General features: G+C 45.3%; 1 protein-coding gene across 1 annotated transcript in view; it reads right to left on the bottom strand.

Moving 5' to 3' along the window:
- LOC110175140 (plexin-A1-like) overlaps positions 1-20,000 on the bottom strand; it is a 104,371-nt gene that overhangs the window by 83,895 nt on the left and 476 nt on the right. The gene's annotated exons all lie outside the window — the stretch shown is intronic.

Here is a 20,000-nt window from a genome sequence, read left to right on the forward strand (position 1 = left end):
TGACAGCCTGTCAGCTCACAGATAACGAGGCAGTGTCGTTATCTATTGGCAAATGTTTAGCCCCACCACGTCCAGAGTTGATGAATTTTTATTCTCTTTTTTTTGGTCATCATAATTACAAGGCGACTGCATCTATAATCTATCACTGACAATTTGAAACTAAAATAAATCCTCCACACAACCTTTAAGTCGACAATATCCTGCATTTTCAACACTTTCAGTTGAGCAGATATTGGGTTGGACGTTTGTCTCTACAGTATAAAGTCTGTTGGTGATGAATCTCAAGGCCCTTTTTCGTAAAATAAATAAAGGCTGTAGGTGAGTTTTACATGTTGAACCCCAATTTCCACACAGTCCATCAGATCTGTACAACTATAGAGTTAAACAAAGTTAATAATGCTGGACTATTTAGTGAGAAGAACTTTACTTTATGCAGAACAGCAGTGGTTTTGGAAATTTTGCTAAACTCCAGTTTAGACCTTCATCCATCATAACTCCTAAACATTTGGTTTCATTTACTCTTTGAATCTGTATCCCCAAAATGAAAAAAAAACAGATAATAATGATTAGTTTTTTCAGTTTTTGATTTTGTGTTTAAATGAAAAATGGAAAAAAATTGTAGGTTTTATATTGAAAAACGAATGAAAGTTCTTCACTTCTTCTACTGCATTTTACAATTTGACTTTGAGTTTATTCTCCTTTATTACAACTTCATTCTCGTCATATTATAACTTTCTGTTTGTGCACGACTACAGAATGACAAGACTGAAAAACTACAGGACCAAAGGACTAAAGGATCTAGACCACATGTGTCAAACATACGGCCCGGGGGCCAGATCCGGCCCTCCAAGACCTTTAATCTGGCCCTCGACTGATTTTCTACTCAAAATATTTTAATTATATTTCTTATTAAAATCTTGTTAATTTTCTGTGGTGTTTATCACAGCAGCGTCTCCAGTGTCTCTGTACGTGGCCCCTCCCACCAGAGCAGCACAAATGAAGACTTGTCTCTTTCCAAACGCTCTTAAAGGACGATCGTTTTGACTGTTGACCGTGACACCCGCATCAGAAAAATGTCCAACATGAGAAAAGTGGAGCCGAGTGCAGGATTTTACAACAAAAATGGACTTATTCCTGTTTACAGACAAGTTCATGTTAAAACTTTGTGTTGAAATTGTATTTTTCTTAAAGTTTCAGGTTGTTCATAATATTATAATATTTTGTAAAAAAAAAGAGAAAGAGTTCATCAATTCAAAAAGGTTTCTGTAATAGATTTGTGTTTCTCTGCACAAATATTTGAACTTGTTATTTTTGGGGTTTATATGACATGAGTTTTCTGATCCGGACACTTTGGATCAAAGTCGGTTGGATTCGGCCCCCGGAACAAAATGAGTTTGACTCACCTGGTCTAGACCAACGTCAACATCAGAAGAAGCAACAGCAAGCTTCATGAAAAACTCTTGCGACGCTCCAAGAGTTTGTGAGAAGAACAAGTTTGTAAACACAGAATCCTCGAGTGATGTTTTGGAGTTTAACAGATCCTTTAGTCATTTATGAAGAAAAGTGGAAAAACATGTGAAAATGACAGAACCCCGTCCCACCCGCTGACATCACACTGGGAGAATTCTGCCCCAAAGTTCAACACAATTTACACCAGAAAAACTTTTATCTGATATTTTAAAACTCGAGTTCTTCAAAATAAAGGTGATTTCTTCAATTTTATGAGCAAATATTATTCTTGATACAGACTCTGGTTCACACACACAGACAGACACAGACACACACACACACAGACACACACACACACACACACACAGACACACACACACACACACACACACACAGACACAGACACACACAGACACACACACACACACACACAGACACACACAGACACACACACAGACACACACACACACACACAGACACACACACACACACACACACACACACACACAGACACACACACACACAGACACACACACACACACACACAGACTCTCTGGATCACGAGGTTTTGTTGTGGTTCAGTTTCTCTTTTGTCTGCAGATTCCACACAGACCAGAGTTTACAAAAGTTTCACAAAAGCTCCGGACGCTCGAGTCCACAGAGACCGACGCCCGAACACGAACTCCACAAAACAAAAAACACTCAAACCAAACACTTCAAATAATAATAATGTCCAAACTAGAACCTCAATTCAGCTAAAAAAAGTCAACTTTTTCACTGGATTTTGGATCTGGAACTGAATCATAACAAGTATAAAACACAGAGACTAAAATACACACATGGACCTGGTTCAGACCTGGTTTAGACCTGGTTTAGGACCTGTTTCAGTCCTAATTTAGACCTGGTTTAGACCTGGTTTAGACCTGGTTTAGTACCTGGTTTAGTAAGTGGTTTAGTACCTGGTTCAGACCTGGTTCAGACCTGGTTCAGTCCTGGTTTAGACCTAGTTTAGACCTGTTTTAGACCTGGTTTAGTCCTGGTTTAGTCCCTGGTTCAGTTCTGGTTTAGTCCTGGTTTAGTCCCTGGTTCAGTTCTGGTTTAGTCCTGGTTTAGACCTGGTTTAGTCCTGGTTTAGTCCCTGGTTTAGTACCTGGTTCAGTCCTAATTTAGACCTGGTTCAGACCTGGTTTAGACCTGGTTCAGTTCTGGTTTAGTCCTGGTTCACTGTGGGATCACACAGGACACATGGCAACAGAAAAGAAAGTATGACCACTTAAAGCTGCATTGTGTAACTTTTCTGATCAGGGTCATTCACCCGCTCGTCTCTGCTCTGTCTGGAATGTTCCGCAGTGTGACTTTAAAACGGCTCGACTTTACATTTATTCAATCACAGCTGGATTTAGAGCTCAAAAACAGATAGAAAAACAGACGTTCTGACTGTGAGCGGGGTCGCCTCTCCGCAGATCTGACCTGGAACTTGTTCTGGCTTGGTTTCCATGACGACAAAGGTTTAATGCCACACCACTGCGGAACATTCCAGACAAAGCTGTAAGTCACACGACGCGGTTTTAAATGTTGAAAATCACGTTCTGTTGTCTAAACACCGTGAGTCGAGTTTGTTTTTGTTCTTCAAAATCAGAGTTAAAATTTTAGTATCGTGACAAAAGAAACTAGACTAAACTACGTCCCGGTGCCGCCGTGTCGTCGGGCAAGACACTCGAGATCGACATCAGTCACATGAGCAGATTTACACAGACCAGATCGTATCACGGTGTTGTTTTCGATTCGCAAAAGCCGAGTTCAAACGACGCGAAAGTAAAGATGAGCATCTGAAAACAGGCGGCGTCTCCAGGGCGACAACGAGTCAGATCTGTGGAGACACACGCAGAACAACTCCAACACGACACACGCAGAACAACTCCAACACGACACGCGCAGAACAACTCCAACACGACACGCGCAGAACAACAACACGCAGCAGAACAACTCCAACACACGCGCAGAACAACTCCAACACGACACACGCAGAACAACTCCAACACGACACGCGCAGAACAACTCCAACACGACACACGCAGAACAACTCCAACACACGCAGAACAACTTCAACACGACACACGCAGAACAACTCCAACACACGCAGAACAACTCCAACACGACACACGCAGAACAACTCCAACACGACACACGCAGAACAACTCCAACACGACACACGCAGAACAACTCCAACACACGCAGAACACTCCAACACACGCAGAACAACTCCAACACACGCAGAACAACTCCAACACGACACACGCAGAACAACTCCAACACACGACACACGCAGAACAACTCCAACACGACACACGCAGAACAACTCCAACACGACACACGCAGAACAACTCCAGACACACGCAGAACAACTCCAACACACGCAGAACAACTCCAACACGACACACGCAGAACAACTCCAACACGACACACGCAGAACAACTCCAACACGACACACGCAGAACAACTCCAACACACGCAGAACAACTCCAACACGACACACGCAGAACAACTCCAACACACGCAGAACAACTCCAACACGACACACGCAGAACAACTCCAACACACGCACTCAACACGACACACGCAAACAACTCCACACACGCAGAACAACTCCAACACGACACACGCAGAACAACTCCAACACACGCAGAACAACTCCAACACGACACACGCAGAACAACTCCAACACACGCAGAACAACTCCGGTCAACCTGTCGGTCTGGACCTGCACCTGTCGCTCTGAGACCTGCTCCTGTCAGTCTGGACCTGCTCCTGTCGCTCTGAGACCTGCACCTGTCAGTCTGGACCTGCACCTGTCACTCTGGACCTGCTCCTGTCACTCTGGACCTGCACCTGTCACTCTGGACCTGCACCTGTCACTCTGAGACCTGCACCTGTCACTCTGAGACCTGCACCTGTCAGTCTGGACCTGCTCCTGTCGCTTGGTCTGACAATATATTGGTTGGTCGATATTATCGGTGAATATGAACACTAGGAAACATATTGAGGAGAGAGAAGAAGAGAGAATGAACACGCCAACAGAGAGAGAGAAAGAAAAGAGGGAGCGAGAGAATAACACAAAACAGAGGAGGAGATGAGAAAGAGGGTGAGGAGAAAAGGAGGGGGGAGAGAGATGGAGGGATGAGGGCGAAAGAGGGAGAGACCGGGAGAACCAGTCTGAAAACTACAACACAAACGAAGAGCGAGAGAAGAGGAGGAGGAGGAGGAGAAGAGAGGGAGGAGAGAGGGAGGATAAACACGGCTCTGAAAACAACAACACCAACGCACGAAAGAGAGGAAGACAGGAACGAGGGATGGAGAGAGAGAGACGACAAACGAGAGGAATAAAGAGACGTAAGAAAGACAGAAGGAGAGAAAAGGAAAAAGAAAGAAAGAGAAAGAGAGAAATGAGGAAAGGAGAGAAAAGCGAGGGAGACAGAGAGAGGAGAAAAGAGAGAGAAGAGCTTTAATCCCTCTCTCCTTAAATAAACTCTGTCCTTTAAAAAAAACAAAAAAAAAAAAACCAGGACTAAACCAGTGTCAGGTTTTATGTGGTTCTGTTAAATGAGTAAAGGTCCCTGGTTCAGTCCTGGTTTAGACCTGGTTTAAACCTGGTTCAGTCCTGGTTCAGTCCTGGTTCAGTTCTGGGGCACGTGGAGCGGCTGGCGTTACAGGAATGTGTCAGCTTTGCTCCGGCACGACAAGAATCCCAATGAGAGACCAGGGACCAGACCAGGGACCAGACCAGAGACTAGACCAGAGACTAGACCAGGACTAGACCATAGACCAGACCAGAGACTAGACCAGAGACCAGACCAGAGACTAGACCAGGGACTAGACCAGAGACTAGACCAGAGACTAGACCAGGGACTAGACCAGGGACCAGACCAGAGACTAGACCAGAGACTAGACCAGAGACTAGACCAGAGACTAGACCAGAGACCAGACCAGAGACTAGACCAGAGACTAGACCAGAGACTAGACCAGAGACTAGACCAGAGACTAGACCAGAGACTAGACCAGAGACCAGACCAGGATTAAAGCAGGAACTAAACCAAGAACTGAACAAAACCACGGTCTAAACAAGGACTAAAGCAGAACTAGACTAAGACTAAAGACTAAAATCTGAATTTTAAAACTAATACAAGAATCCTGTGCATTTCAGGACAGAGGAAGGGCATCAGGTCTAAACCAGGTCTAAACCAGGTCTAAACCAGGTCTAAACCAGGTCTAAACCAGGTCTAAACCAGGACTGAACCGGGACTGAACCGGGACTAAACCAGGACTAAACCGGGACTGAACCGGGACTAAACCGGGACTGAACCGGGACTAAACCGGGACTAAACGGGGACTGAACCGGGACTGAACCCGGTCTAAACCCGGTCTAAACCCGGACTAAACCCGGACTAAACCCGGTCTGTAGGTGGAGCACATTCCTCCGTCATTGAACTATGTGACAGCTCAGGGCCGGGGGTCAGAGGTCACCGAGCTCGACTGGAGCATCATGGGAAACCGAGGCGGAGGCATTCACACCCCCCCGACCCCCCCACACCCCACACCCCTCCCCCAAAAACAGCAGGTCGCTCACACGCCGCCACGACGACGGAGAAAAGAAGAAGAAGAAGAAGAAGAGGAGAGAGTCTAACACAACAGAAGAAAAGAGCGCGACCTGTGACCTGTGACCTCTGACCCCTCCTCCTCTTTTGAAAATCTTATTCCAGCGACGCACGAGGAACCAGAGTCTGACACGAGAAAAAAAACTAAAATAAAAAAACAACGAGGACATGAGCGACACGGATCTGCCTCTGAACGTCACATTTAACGACAAAAACTCATCACACCTGGAAACTCAAACAAACAAACAAACAAACACTGACACAGGCTCCTCCCACATCACAAGACTCAACTAACAAGTGTCTTTAATCCTGACTAGAGCCCGACCGATATGGACTTTGCTGTGGCCGATATGAAACTGATAAAATGGGAGTGGGAGCTGCCGATATATTTAGTGATGTAAAAATTCACTGTAAATCTTGAATTGTTTAAAAAAAACTTAGGTTTGGCTCTTGTGGATTTTAAATTGGGTTTATTTAGGCGACATTTACTGTTCTTCTGGCTCTTTGCATCATATTTACAGACAGTTGGTTGGACTAATGACATTTTTACATCACAGTCTAGACACTAGTGACGGGGATTCCAGTTCTTTTTAGAGAATCGGCTCTTTCGGCTCCCAAGCGGCTCTTCAGATTGTTTTGTTGGAAGCAGGACTAAACCAGGACTGAACCAGGACTGAGTGTCGGGACTCGGTCTCTATCTCTCTCCGTCTCTCGAGCCCAAGATTAGTCCAGGTTTATTTATTTTATGCTGAACTACAGACAAACATGCACTTTTCTATCCTATGCACACGCAAATTTCTGAAAGTTTCGTTTTGAGCCGTTGTCAAACTCCCACGAGTCTGAACACGACGTGAAGAGAAAAAAAGTGAGAGAAAGAGAAAACACGGCTCCCAATAAGGATCAGGCTCCTGTCGTTCCGTAAATGCTGCGCGCCACGGTGATTAATTATGTGTGTAAATGTGGATCATTCACACTTCTGTTCACAGCTCATTTACATCAGTGCAGCTGCAGAAACAAATATACAAACAATAAAGTCACTTTACAACAGACCAATAGAAAACAGACTGTTTATGTGAGAGACACAACAGATCATCAATAACAAATGACCAAAACAGCTTCAAAGTCGACATATTTCAACACTCAGACTCACACAGGCTCCTCCCACATCACACAGGCTCCTCCCACATCACACAGGCTCCTCCCACATCACACAGGCTCCTCCCACATCACACAGGCTCCTCCCACATCACACAGGCTCCTCCCACATCACAAGTCTGAACTAATAAATGTCCTTTTAATCCAGACTCAAACTGATTGTCCATAAAAAGAAAATAATTTAAGTGTTTGGATCTGAGTCTGTGAGTGTGAACAAACAAACGTGACTCTGGTGTGTTCAGGGACAGTACGACACACACACACACACACACACGCGCACACACACACAAATGACTCCACAGATAAATCCTGATGTGGAGTCACATTTTAGAACATTTATCTGTCTGTAAATTGGATTAAATGAACAGAATGTAGAGAGTCTAAGATTTATAACGAGGTATAACACGACCCACGGGAAATATCGGCACATAACAGCAAATATATCGGCCGATAGCTGATATGTCGCCAGGTCCCCATATCGGCCAATAATATCAGCCAACCGATATATCGGTCGGGCTCTAATCCTGACGCTGACAAAAATAAATATAATCCAACATGTGTGTGTCGTCTGTGTGGAACAATCCTCTTTTTTGGATAAAAACAGCAGGAGTTTTGTTTGTGAATCTGTGTGTCGTTCGTTCATTCGTTTTTCAATATAAAACCAAAAAAAAAGAAAACGTAAAAACAATTATTTTCTTCATTATTTGTCTCCAAAACCAAAATGAAAAAAAAAAACAGATAATGATTCATTTTTTCAGTTTTTGATTTTGTGTTTAAATGAAAAATGGATAATGTTTCTGTGACTTAAACTGAGATGCTGAACCAGGACCGAGACCGTGACCGTGACCGGGACCGAGACCGGGACCGAGACCGAGACCGGAACCGGGACCGAGACCGGGACCGAGACCGGGACCGAGACCGACCAGGACCGAGACCGGGACCGAGACCGAGACCAGGACCGAGACCGAGACCAGGACCGAGACCAGGACCGAGACCAGGACCGAGGACCGAGACCGAGACCAGGACCGAGACCGGGACCGAGACCGGGACCGAGACCGAGACCGGGACCGGGACCGAGACCGAGACCGGGACCGAGACCGAGACCGGGACCGAGACCGAGACCGGGACCGAGACGAGACCGGGACCGAGACCGAGACCGGAACCGGGACCGAGACGACCGGAGACCGAGACCGGACCGAGACCAGGACCGAGACCGAGGACCGAGACCGAGACCAGGACCGAGACCAGGACCGAGACCAAGACCGAGACCAGGACCGAGACCGTGACCGAGACCGTGACCGAGACCGTAACCGAGACCGTGACCGAGACCAGGACCGAGACCAGGACCGAGACCGTGACCGAGACGGAGACCGGGACCGGGACAGTTCAGTCCTGGTTCAGTCCTGGTTCAGTCCTGGTTCAGTCCTGGTTCAGTCCTGGTTCAGTCCAGCGCTGCAGTTTAAGTCATGAAAAGGAGAAATGCTCTGTTATCTGTTTTTTTCCATTTTTCATTTAAACTCAAAAACTGAAAAAACAAATCGTTATCAATTTTTTCATTTTGGTTTTGGAGACAAATAATGAAGAAAAATGTTGTTTTTTCGTTTTCTTATTTCTGGTTTTATATTGAAAAACGTTACGTTATGAACAGGATTTTTTTTTGATGAACAAATTAACAGAAAAAACAAATCCGGGGTCACGCGCCGCGGGTTAATCCCAACATTTTAAGAACCAACATGTCGAGCAGCAGGTGCAGAGAGACGAGCCACAAGAGCCAAATGTAAGACAACTGGAGCCAGAGTCAGAAGGAGCCACAAGAGTCATATTTGTGATATTTTGTGATCCTGTGGTGGATCAGACACAAGAACGTTTCAAACCTCAGAGCTGCACGAGTGTAAAGAAAAACACAGACAGCGTCACATATCTGGACATTTATCTGTAAACGTGATTAAATATAAAAAGTCCAACATTTATAACGAGACACAAACACGTCCAGGAGAAACATCGGCTCAGGTCGGACAGATTCAGGTCCATATTTCTCCTCGCGCTCGTGTCCCAGAGGCTCAACTTTAAACATTTCCATCTGTCGTTCCTTCCTTATCGCACGATTCTGCTGCTCAAAAACACAACGGTTCCTCCTGCGAACGGACGCGCCGCTCCACAGATCTGACCCGCTACATCTGCACCGTGGAACATTCCAGACGCAGCAACGACATCACCGCGGACACGAGCAGCGCGGCTTTAAATAAAACACACGAGAAGAAGAGATTTAATAACAAAGACGACGGCCTTTTTCAATCAAAATGTCCAAAAAGAATGAAGTGTTTCTCCTTTTTATTAATAAAACGAGTAAAAAGTGTAACATTTTTAATCTAACGACGTCAGAGAGTTTTTTTTTTTTGTTTTTTTGTTTTTTTGTGAAACGTGAAGATGAACCTGCGACGAGTAAAAACAGTCCGAGTTCGTGGAGACGTCTGCGAAAAGAATCAGGAACATCTCTGTTTGGAAACGACTTTTACGAGACAAGAACGAAACACGACGGAAGGAAAGAAAAGAGAGAAGAAGAAGAAGAAGAGAAGAAGAAAAGAAGAGGGAGCAGAAACATGAAAAGGAGAGAGAGTTTGTGGGTCACTGCCAAAGGAAAACACGCCTCTGCTAAAGTGTTTAAGGACAAGAGATTTTTTATCACTGCAGACCTGGTTTAGACCTGGTTTAGACCTGGTTTAGACCTGGTTTAGACCTGGTTTAGACCTGGTTTAGATTCTGTTTAGATTCTGTTTAGATTCTGTTTAGACCCCATTTAGTCCCTGGTTTAGTCCCAGTTTTGGACCCATTTTAGACCTATCTTTGACTCATCTTAGTCCTGTTTTAATCCTGGTTTAGACCTGGTTTAGACCTGGTTTAGACCTGGTTTAGACCTGGTTTAGACCTGGTTTAGTCCCTGCTTGAGTCCCTGGTTTAGACACATTTCAGACTTATCTTAGACTCGGTTTAGATCTGGTTTGGACCCTAGTTTAGTCCCATTTTAGACCTTGTTTGGACCTATCTTAGACTCGTCTTAGACCTGGTTTAGTCCTGGTTTAGACCTGTTTTAGACCTTGTTTGGACCTGGTTTGAACCCATCTTAGACTCGACTTAGACCTCGTTTAGACCTGGTTTAGTCCTGTTTTATTTAGTCCTGGTTTAGACCCTGTTTTAGTACTATTTTAGATCTGGTTTGGACTCGTTTTAGACCATGGTTTAGATTCTGTTTAGACCCTGTTTAGTACCTGGTTCAGTCCTGGTTTAGACCTGGTTTAGTCCTGGTTTAGTCCTTGTTTTGGTCCCTGTTTTGGACCCTGGCTTAGACCTGGTTTGGATTCTGTTTAGATCTGGTTTAGACCTGGCTTGGATCTATCTTAGACTCGGCTTAGTCCCTGGTTTAAACTCATCTTAGTCCTGGTTTAGACCTGGTTTCAAGGCTGGTCTGTGACAGTGCTCTGAAGGGGGGGTGCCTTAGCGTGGGGAGCATGTTAATTCATTGTTTTGGTGAATGTTACAGTTTCAAAACAGTAAAAAAAATAAAATAAATAACGAAACATGATGATGTAGAGAGAAAAAAAAAAACTCAACTTCCTCTTCCCTAAACCGACATCACCACATTTGTAGTCCTTATTTTGTAGTCCTTAATAAGCTCGTTAGCGTGCGGCGTTCGCGTGCGGCGTTGGGGGGGGTAGGGGGGCGGGGCTTGACGGCTGTCGTCGGGGGCGTCTGTGGTCGTCACGGTGACCAGAGACACAAAAACACAAGGACAAAAGCACCGGGCTGAAGCTTTATCTGTTTTAACGAGACGGAGACGCATCACAAAAGGAGGGAGCACAAAAGGAGGGAGAGAGAGAGAGAGAGAGAGAGAGGGGGGGGGGGGGGGGGGGCGTCACAGAAGGAAGGAGGACGAACGGAGGGAGGGAAGAGGAGAAGGAGAGAATCTACAGAAAAGCTCCACATGACTAAATCAATACTGACTTCTTTCTTTTTTCTTTCTCTCTCTTCTCTTCCTCTTTCTCTCACCTTGCTCTCTGTCTTTCCTTCCTCTGTCTTTCAACTTTCTCTCCCTCGCTTTTTCTCTTTCCTTCCTCTTTCTCTCCATCTTTTCAGCCCCTTTCTCTCCTCTTTTCCTCTTATTCTCTCTCTTTCTTCACTCTCCTCCCTCTTTTTCTCCCTCTTTCCACCCTTCTCTCCTTTCCTCTCTCCTTTCCTCTCGGTCTTTTTTTCCTCTCTCGCTCTCTCCTCTTCTCTCCCTCTTTCATTCTCTTTTTCTCTCCCTCTCTCCTTTTCTCTCTTCTTTCTCCTGCTTTCCTCTTCTCCCTCTCTCCCTCTCTCTTCTCTCTCTCTTTTCTCCTCCTCTTCTCTCTTTCCTCTTTTCTTTCCTCTCTCCTCTTTCTCTCTCTCCTCCTCTCTCGTCTCTTCTTTCTCTCTTCTGTCTTTCTCCCTCTTTCCTCTTCTCCCTCTCTCCCTTTCTCTTCTCTCTTTCCTCTTCTCTCCTGTTTTCTCTTCATTCTTTCTCCTCTCTATCTCTTCTCCCATCTTTTCTCTTTCTCTCTTCTCTCTCCCCTTTCCTCTCTCTCTCTCTCTCTCTTCTCTCCATCCTCATTAAAAAGCCAAACATGCCCGCAGACACAGACCCAGGGGACGACAGTAAAGACGACTCCTGAAGAACGGAGAGAAGGAGGAGAGAGAGAAGGAGAGACAGAGAGACAGAGAGAGAGAGAGAAGAGAAGGAGAGAGAGAGAGAGAGAGAGAGAGAGAGAGAGAGAGAGAGGAGTGTTAGAGGAAGAGAAAGTGACAGAAGAGTCACACTGCAGCACTTCAACAAACATCATTTTATTACATCCTCCTCTTTATCTCTCTTTTCTTTTTCCTTCTCTCTCTTCTGTCTCTTTTTTCTCTCTTTTTTCTCATTTTCTCAGTTTAAATGTTTAATTTTCCCCTAAAGATTTTACTGCCAAAATAAATAAATTAATTAAATTAGTAAATAAACATTTTCTTTCTCGCCTTCAGTCAATTAAACATGAAGTGAAAACTACACGACCGACTTTAGTCCTGGTCCAGTCCCTGGTCTAAACCTCGGTCCAAACCTCGGTCCAGTCCCCGGTCCAAACCTGGGTCCAGACCTCGGTCCAGACCTCGGTCCAGAATAGTCCTGTTTGAGTCCGGGTCAGAGCCTCTTGTTTTCTAATTTCTGATTTGAGAAAAAGAACGAGAGATTGACAAGCAGCTGTGAGAGAAAGAGAAAGAGGGAAAGAGAGGAGGAGGAGAGAGAAGAGAGGAAGAGAAGAGGAGAAGAGGAGAGGAGGAGAAGAGGAGAGGAGAAGAGGGGGGAGGGCGGCTTAAAAGAGTGAGATAAAAATAAACCACAAGAAGGAAGAGAATTAATTATACATGTCAGAAGAGGAAAAGAACGAAACAGGGAGAGAGGAGAGGAGAGAGAGTGAGTTTTCCTGAGCAGGTTTGAGGAGTTTTAAATTCATGAAAATTATGGAAATGAACGTTTATATTTGAATTTGACCTGCAGGAGGCGCAAAACAAAACTCAGATTTATACAAAAAAAAGAAGAAACACACACAGACACACACTACATCCTACACACTACACCCTACATCCTACACCCTACACACTATATCCTACCCCCTACACACTACATCCTACAACCTTTCTGCTTCTGTCTCATAAAACTCCTCATGGAAAAACAAGATTATTACAGAGTTTATTCTGACCGGGAGTCGAACCTGGAACCTCCTGACTGTGAGGCTGAAGCTCGAACCACTGCACCAGTCTGGAGAACTCAGAAAAAACTCTGGAGAACTCAGAACTCTGGAGAACTCAGACAAACTCTGGAGAACTCAGACAAACTCTGGAGAACTCAGACAAACTCTGGAGAACTCAGACAAACTCTGGAGAACTCAGACAAACTCTGGAGAACTCAGAAAAAACTCTGGAGAACTCAGAAAAAACTCTGGAGAACTCAGAAAAAACTCTGGAGAACTCAGAAAAAACTCTGGAGAACTCAGAAAAAACTCTGGAGAACTCAGAAAAAACTCTGGAGAACTCAGAAAAAACTCTGGAGAACTCAGAAAAACCTCTTTAAACAAACACAAACAAAAACAGGAGCCACGAAAACATGAAAACACACAGACACAGACACACACACACACACACACACAGGAGGAAAGAGTAAGAGACTGCTCAGCTCTAAAACCAGCTCTAATCAAATAACTGAACTGTTTAATGTCACACTGTGGAACATTCCAGGCAGAGCAGTGACGTCTCCATAGAAACGAGCAGGCGGAGGGTGTTCCAAATAAAAAGACTAAAACTAAAATCTGGAGTAAATCAACACGAGAAGAACCGGAAAATGAAACACGACGACGACAAATCTGGAGTAAAAATGATCCAAATCAGAGCAGGAAAGACAGAGAAAAAAGTCCTGGTTTAGACCCTGGTTTAGACCCTGGTTTAGACCCTGGTTTAGACCCTGGTTTAGACCCTGGTTTAGACCCTGGTTTAGACCCTGGTTCAGTCCTCGTTCAGACCCGGTTGAGTCCCTGGTTGAGTCCTGCTTTAGTCCTGCTTTAGTCTTGCGTTAGTCCCTGATTTAGTCCCTGATTTAGTCCCTGTTTAGTCCCTGTTTAGTCCCTGTTTAGTCCCTGTTTAGTCCCTGGTTTAGACCTGGTTTAGACCTGGTTTAGACCTGCTTTAGTCCTGGTTCAGACCCTGGTTCAGACCCTGGTTCAGACCCTGGTTCAGTCCTCGTTCAGACCTCATTCAGTCCTGCTTTAGTCCTGCTTTAGTCCCTGTTTAGACCCAGGTTAGACCCTGCTTTAGTCCTGCTTTAGTCCCTGTTTAGACCCAGGTTAGACCCTACTTTAGTCCTGATTTAGTCCCGATTTAGACCTGGTTTAGTCCCTGGTTTAGTCCCTGGTTAAGACCCTGGTTTAGACCCGGTTCAGTCCCGGTTTAGACCCGGTTCAGACCCGGTTCAATCCTGGTTTAGACCCTGGTTCGGTCCTCATTCAGACCCAGTGAAGTCCCTGGTTGAGTCCTGCTTTAGTCCCGGTTTAGTCCTTGTTTAGACCCTGGTTCAGTCCTCATTCAGACCTGGTTTAGTCCCTGGTTTAGTCCTAGTTTAGACCTGGTTTAGACCCTGGTTTAGTCCTAGTATAGACCTTGTTTAGACCTGGTTCAGTCCTGGTTGAGTTCTGAGTTGGCGCTGACATGTGCACTTTGCTGTGGTCTTTTTGTGGAGTCTCCCTCCTCTGCATTCCTCACACTGTTCAGAGGAATGTGAACGAGGGAGGAGGGACGGAGGGAGGGACGGAGGGAGAGAGAGAGAGAGAGAGAGAGAGAGAGAGAGAGAGAGAGAGAGAGAGAGAGAGAGAGAGAGAGAGAGAGAGAGAGAGAGAGAGAGAGAGAGAGAGAGAGAGAGAGAGAGCGTCTGCTTTGGACCGAGCCGTCGTTCCAGAAAAAGCGTCGGTGAACTGTAAAAAGTCGCACTGTGTCACTTTTCCGCTCGTCTCCCTGGAGATGTGACGGCTCCGCCCCCGACGACTCCACAGCGATGACGCGCCGTGGTCGGATCTACGGAGAAGCGAGCCTGGACGCGGGAAAACTGGTTTTTTTTTTAAGTTTTTTTTTTTTTTTTTTTGGAGCGATAAAAACACCTGCGACTGAGCAAATCCACGGGAATTAACGTTTTAAAGCCACAGTGCGGAACATTAAGAACTTCAAGAAACCACTGGGTCATTTCACGCCATTTCACCAAAAGGTTCATGCACTTTGATCTCAAAAAATGTTGAAAAAAATGACCAAATATTCCCTTAGTCTCATGTACCAAACCTGTGAAGTTTCAGTGATTTTCGATCATGATTTTTCAAGTTTCAGTTCAGTGCCTGAGGAGACGACGTGTCGCAGGTCGATGTTTCTGTAAGTATCACACACACAGGACGAGGGATGGGCAGGATTAGTCGATTAATCGATAACATGTGTCTCTGCATCAGAAGGAGCGAGACACAAACAGTGGGTCAGTCTGTAACGAACCGAAGCACAAATGTGGATTTAACAATGAGTTGTAGAAGAAATTCCACACTTTCCGTTGCGTTGGGACAAGTGTGAGTCCATGTGCACAGTGGATAAAGCAGCACATATGTTCAGTGTTGGGAAGTTTACTTTTAAAATGTAATCCCCTGCAGATTACAGATTACATTCCCCAAAATGTAGTTTGTAACATAATCCATTAAGTTACTTAAAGTGAGTAATGTAATCTGAATACTTTGGATTACTTGATTTGTTGTAGTTGTTGTTTTTTACAGTGTATGAATGTGTATTGTGTATTACAGGCGGGTGAGTCAGGACTAAACCAGGTCTAAACCAGGTCTAAACCAGGTCTAAACCAGGACTAAACCAGGACTAAACCAGGTCTAAACCAGGATTAAACCAGGTCTAAACCAGGTCTAAACCAGGACTAAACCAGGACTAAACCAGGTCTAAACCAGGTCTAAACCAGGACTAATCTTGGACTTAAGAGAGAAAACGCCGAGCAGTTTGTCCACAAAGTGCGATCGGGCGACTGCCGTCCTGTTTCAGTCCTGTTTCAGTCCTGGTTTAGTCCTGGTTTAGTCCTGGTTTAGTCCTGGTTCAGTCCTGGTTCAGTCCTGGTTCAGTCCTGTGGCGTGGGCAGCACAAAAGTTTGATACAATCTCGGGTTAACGGGCAGGTGCGGTCCTGTCCTGGCAGGTGCAGGACTCTGGTCTGTCGGCTCCATTATGGAATAAATGAATCTTCAGTTTGTTTCATAAAGAAGGAGGAAAATAACAAAAGGACGACAACAGCAACAAGTTTTAAGAAGGAAGTAAAAAGTGTTGCACCTGTCGGTCCTGTCGGAGAAATTTAAAAGTTGTGCGAGGTTTTACAGACTTAAAACAGATAGAATAATTGTAAAATATAAAGTTGATACTTGGTGGATTTCACCTGTCGCAGGTTATTTTTAGAACATAACCCAGAGATAAACGAGGCACACTGTCCTCACCTCAGCCTGTGCACATGGACTCACACTTGTCCCGACCGAGACGGAAAACAGACAGTTTCTTGTCCAAGTCGTTGTTAAATGTTCATTTGTGTTCGGTGTGTTTCAGACTGACTGTTTGTGTCTCGCTCCTTCTGAGTCACAGACGAGAGACGCTCAGTTTAATAAACGATACTGAAAACCTGGACATTTGCATCACTTTATAAAAAAAAAAACCCGGACGTTTGGTCTCCCTAAGTAACCGGGACACTGCGTTTACATGTCACAATGTCCCAGTTACTATCAGAATAAACCAGCTACAGTAACACGGTTTCTAATAACCGGGACACTGAAACCGGGACACTGCGTTTACATGCACCATGAAGAACCCGATCATACCCGGGTTATTGATGTGCATGTAAACACACTCACTGACACAAAGACTAAATTTCACTGACGCAGACATCGACCAGTGAAAACAGACGAGGAAAAATGACGCGATTTTGAGCCCGTGAATTGACACACACTCTGTAACTTGAAAAATATTGATCGAAATATTGATCAAAAATGACTAATACTTCACAGGGTTTGTACGTGATAATAAGGAACCAGCGGGTATTTTTTTATTTATTTATTTTTTTTAAATCATGACGTGTGGGATTTTCTGGACGTTTGTTGAAATGTCGTGGAACGAGCCTCTGTGACTTTACTGTGTTTCACAGCAGCTGTTTGAACTTTCTGCTCCGTTTTATTTCTTATTTTTGAGCAGAGCTGAAAAATAAACGTGTTTTTTTTTATTACAGCTCGGGTCCGTCGCTTCTCGTCGCCATGGATACGCCACCACTCTGCCTGGAATGTTCCGCAGTGTGACATTAAATCAATTTCACAGCTCAAAAAATTGCGATAAAAACAAACAAACAGACAGTGTGACTGTGCGGCGTCGCCTCTCCACAGATCTGACCTGGAGCTCGGCCCCGGTCTGGTCTCCGTGGAAACAGGAAGGCTTAATGAATGACACACTGCGGAACATTCAGTGACGGAGCCTCCACTAGAAAAGTTACACAATGAAGCTTTAAGTGCATTTTTAAACATGTACTTTAATACTTTTGAGTATTTGTTTGCTCTGGTATGTGTACTTTTACTTCAGTAACAAAACTGAGGACTACTGCTACTTGTACTGCAGTTGTGTGTGTACTTAGAAGTCTGACTGTTTCTCTTGGTAGAGAGTAAAGTAAATATTATGTCAATAATTACAGTAACAGTATCAGTAGTAGTAGTAGTAGTATTAGTAGTAGTAGTAGTAGTAGAAGTACTTTCCTGTAAAAATATTTGGAGTTTACAGTTTTATGTATTTAAAAAAAAAAAAAATGCACAGGTCAATTATTAAAAGAAACAAAACGGTAAATGATTAGATAAGTCCTGGAACTAAACCTGGACTAAACCAGGACTGGACCAGGACTAAACCAGGACTGGACCAGGACTACACCAGGATTAAAACAGGACTGGACCAGGACTAGACCAGGACTAAACCAGGACTGGACCAGGACTACACCAGGACTAAACCAGGACTAAACCAGGACTGGACCAGGACTAAGACAGGACCAATTTTCACATGAGTTTAAAACAGAAATGGGTCCAGATCTTAAGACTCGCTAAACCCGGTCTAAACCCGGTCTAAACCCGGTCTAAACCCGGTCTAAACCCGGTCTATACTAGGACTACTCCTGGTCTACATGTTGTCTAAAACAGGACTACACCAGGACTGAACCCGGTCTGAACCAGTCTGAACCAGGTCTGCACCAGGTCTGCACCAGGTCTAAGCTTCATGAGTTTAAATCTGTTCTGGGTCCACGCCTTGAGAATCGTTGCATCTACAGAAAAACAATCACTGATTTCCTGTATTTTAACCATAAACACAAATAAAACCCACAGACTGAACAGGTTTTACACTTTTACATCAGATCTGTGTCGTGTTTGAAACTCTGACGTAACATAATTATTAAAAAATATAAATATAAAAATCACCAGAGCCCAGACGAAGTGAAATGAACCCAAATATCAAGAACGAAAATGAGCTTTTAAGATTCTGCACCGAAAACGATCCACAAACACGTCGGCGCGATAAAAAAAAAAAAAAAAAAAAAACATATATCTTTAAAATGATTCTAAATCTTAAATTAGAGTTAAGTTAAAGGCCCAAACCTGCACATTTAGACTTTAAAACGTTTTAAACACAACTCCAGGTCGGTTTGTGACGCGGGAACAGAGACTTGAAGCTCTCGAGAGTCCGACTGCGCGACACGAGACGTTTACTTAAAGATGCACTGTGGAACTTTTCTGATGGAGGGTTCACCGCCTCCTCGTCTCCATGGAGATGAGACGGTTTTAACAAGATTCTTCCAGTCCTGGTCCAGTCCTGGTCAGTCCTGGTCCAGTCCTGGTCCAGTCCTGGTCCAGTCCTGGTCCAGTCCTGCCCGGAATGTTCCGCAGTGTGACATTAAACGGCTCGGCTTCGGGTTCGTTCGAAAATGCCCCCGAAAAACACGAAACCAGGAGTTGTGAATGTGACGCTGGGGGTCGCCTCTCCGCAGATCCGACCTGGAGAACTCGGTCCGGTCCGGTCCCGTCGCCGTGGAGATGGAAAGGTTTAATGCCACACTGCGGAACATTCCTGATAAAGAAATAACCCAAAGGAATAATAATAATAATAATAATAATAATAATAATACATCGAAAGGAAAAGGAAGCAATCGACGGAGCCTCCACCAGAAAAGTTCGACAGACGTGGAATGTTAAAATTCCACGTTGCCATGGAGACAGGCGAGCAGCAGAAGTTCCACAGTGCACCTTTAACGCGGATTGATTCCCCCCCGCGGTAATTATTCCTCTCGTTTTTGAAGTGCACCGGGAGCTCTGACCGGGTGAAGTGGGATTTTTATGAATAACGACGCGATAATTGAGCAGCTCGCGTCGAGTCTCGCTCCACGCGCCCACGGACCCACACGCCCACGGACCCACGGACCCGCGGACCCGCGGGCGCACCTCTCCTCGCCTCCATCGCTGCTAAAAACGTGCGAAAAAAATCAATTCCAAACGCCTTCGAAACGCGCTCGCTCCGTTCGCAGATCAACGTTTTTTGTTTTGTTTTTTTTCCTTTTTGCACGCGACGCTGTTTCTCATTATTCCTAATTATTCCGAGGCTAATTGGCGGATTAATGGATTGATTTTTAGGCAACGCGATGACGCCTCGTGGGAGAATCTGCCCCTCGGGTCTGTTTAAAATATAAAATAAAAAAACGACTCGGAAATTCTGGGGGAACGAAATTACGCAGAGTTTACGCGGCGCCGTGGCCTCTCCGAACATTGCACTTATCCACCCAGCTCACGGCGTCTGCCCCCCGCCCACCACCCCTAGAAGTGCGCCTGTCAGAGCGGGTACGCGTCCCCCCCGCCGCCGCCGCCGCCGCCGCTCGCTCCACCGGTGCGTAAAAATGCGTCCAAACTCCCGTGGTGCGCGCGTGTTGTGTTGGGGTGTTTCGCCGCTGGTCGTTCGTTGTTCCCGCAGTCGCTCCGGTCGAGCCACGCCGTGCCGCCGCCGCCGCCGCCGCCGCCGCAGCTTTAGCGCAGGGGGAGCGGGGTCGAGCGGCGAGCGTGTCCGGGGAGCGCCAGGTGGATCTCCCGCGGACACGTTACGAAACACGAAGCGAAGA

This window comes from Boleophthalmus pectinirostris, unplaced genomic scaffold (assembly GCF_026225935.1).
Source record: "Boleophthalmus pectinirostris isolate CB_2022bp ecotype Guang Dong unplaced genomic scaffold, ASM2622593v1 HiC_scaffold_23, whole genome shotgun sequence".
NCBI lineage: Eukaryota > Metazoa > Chordata > Actinopteri > Gobiiformes > Gobiidae > Boleophthalmus > Boleophthalmus pectinirostris.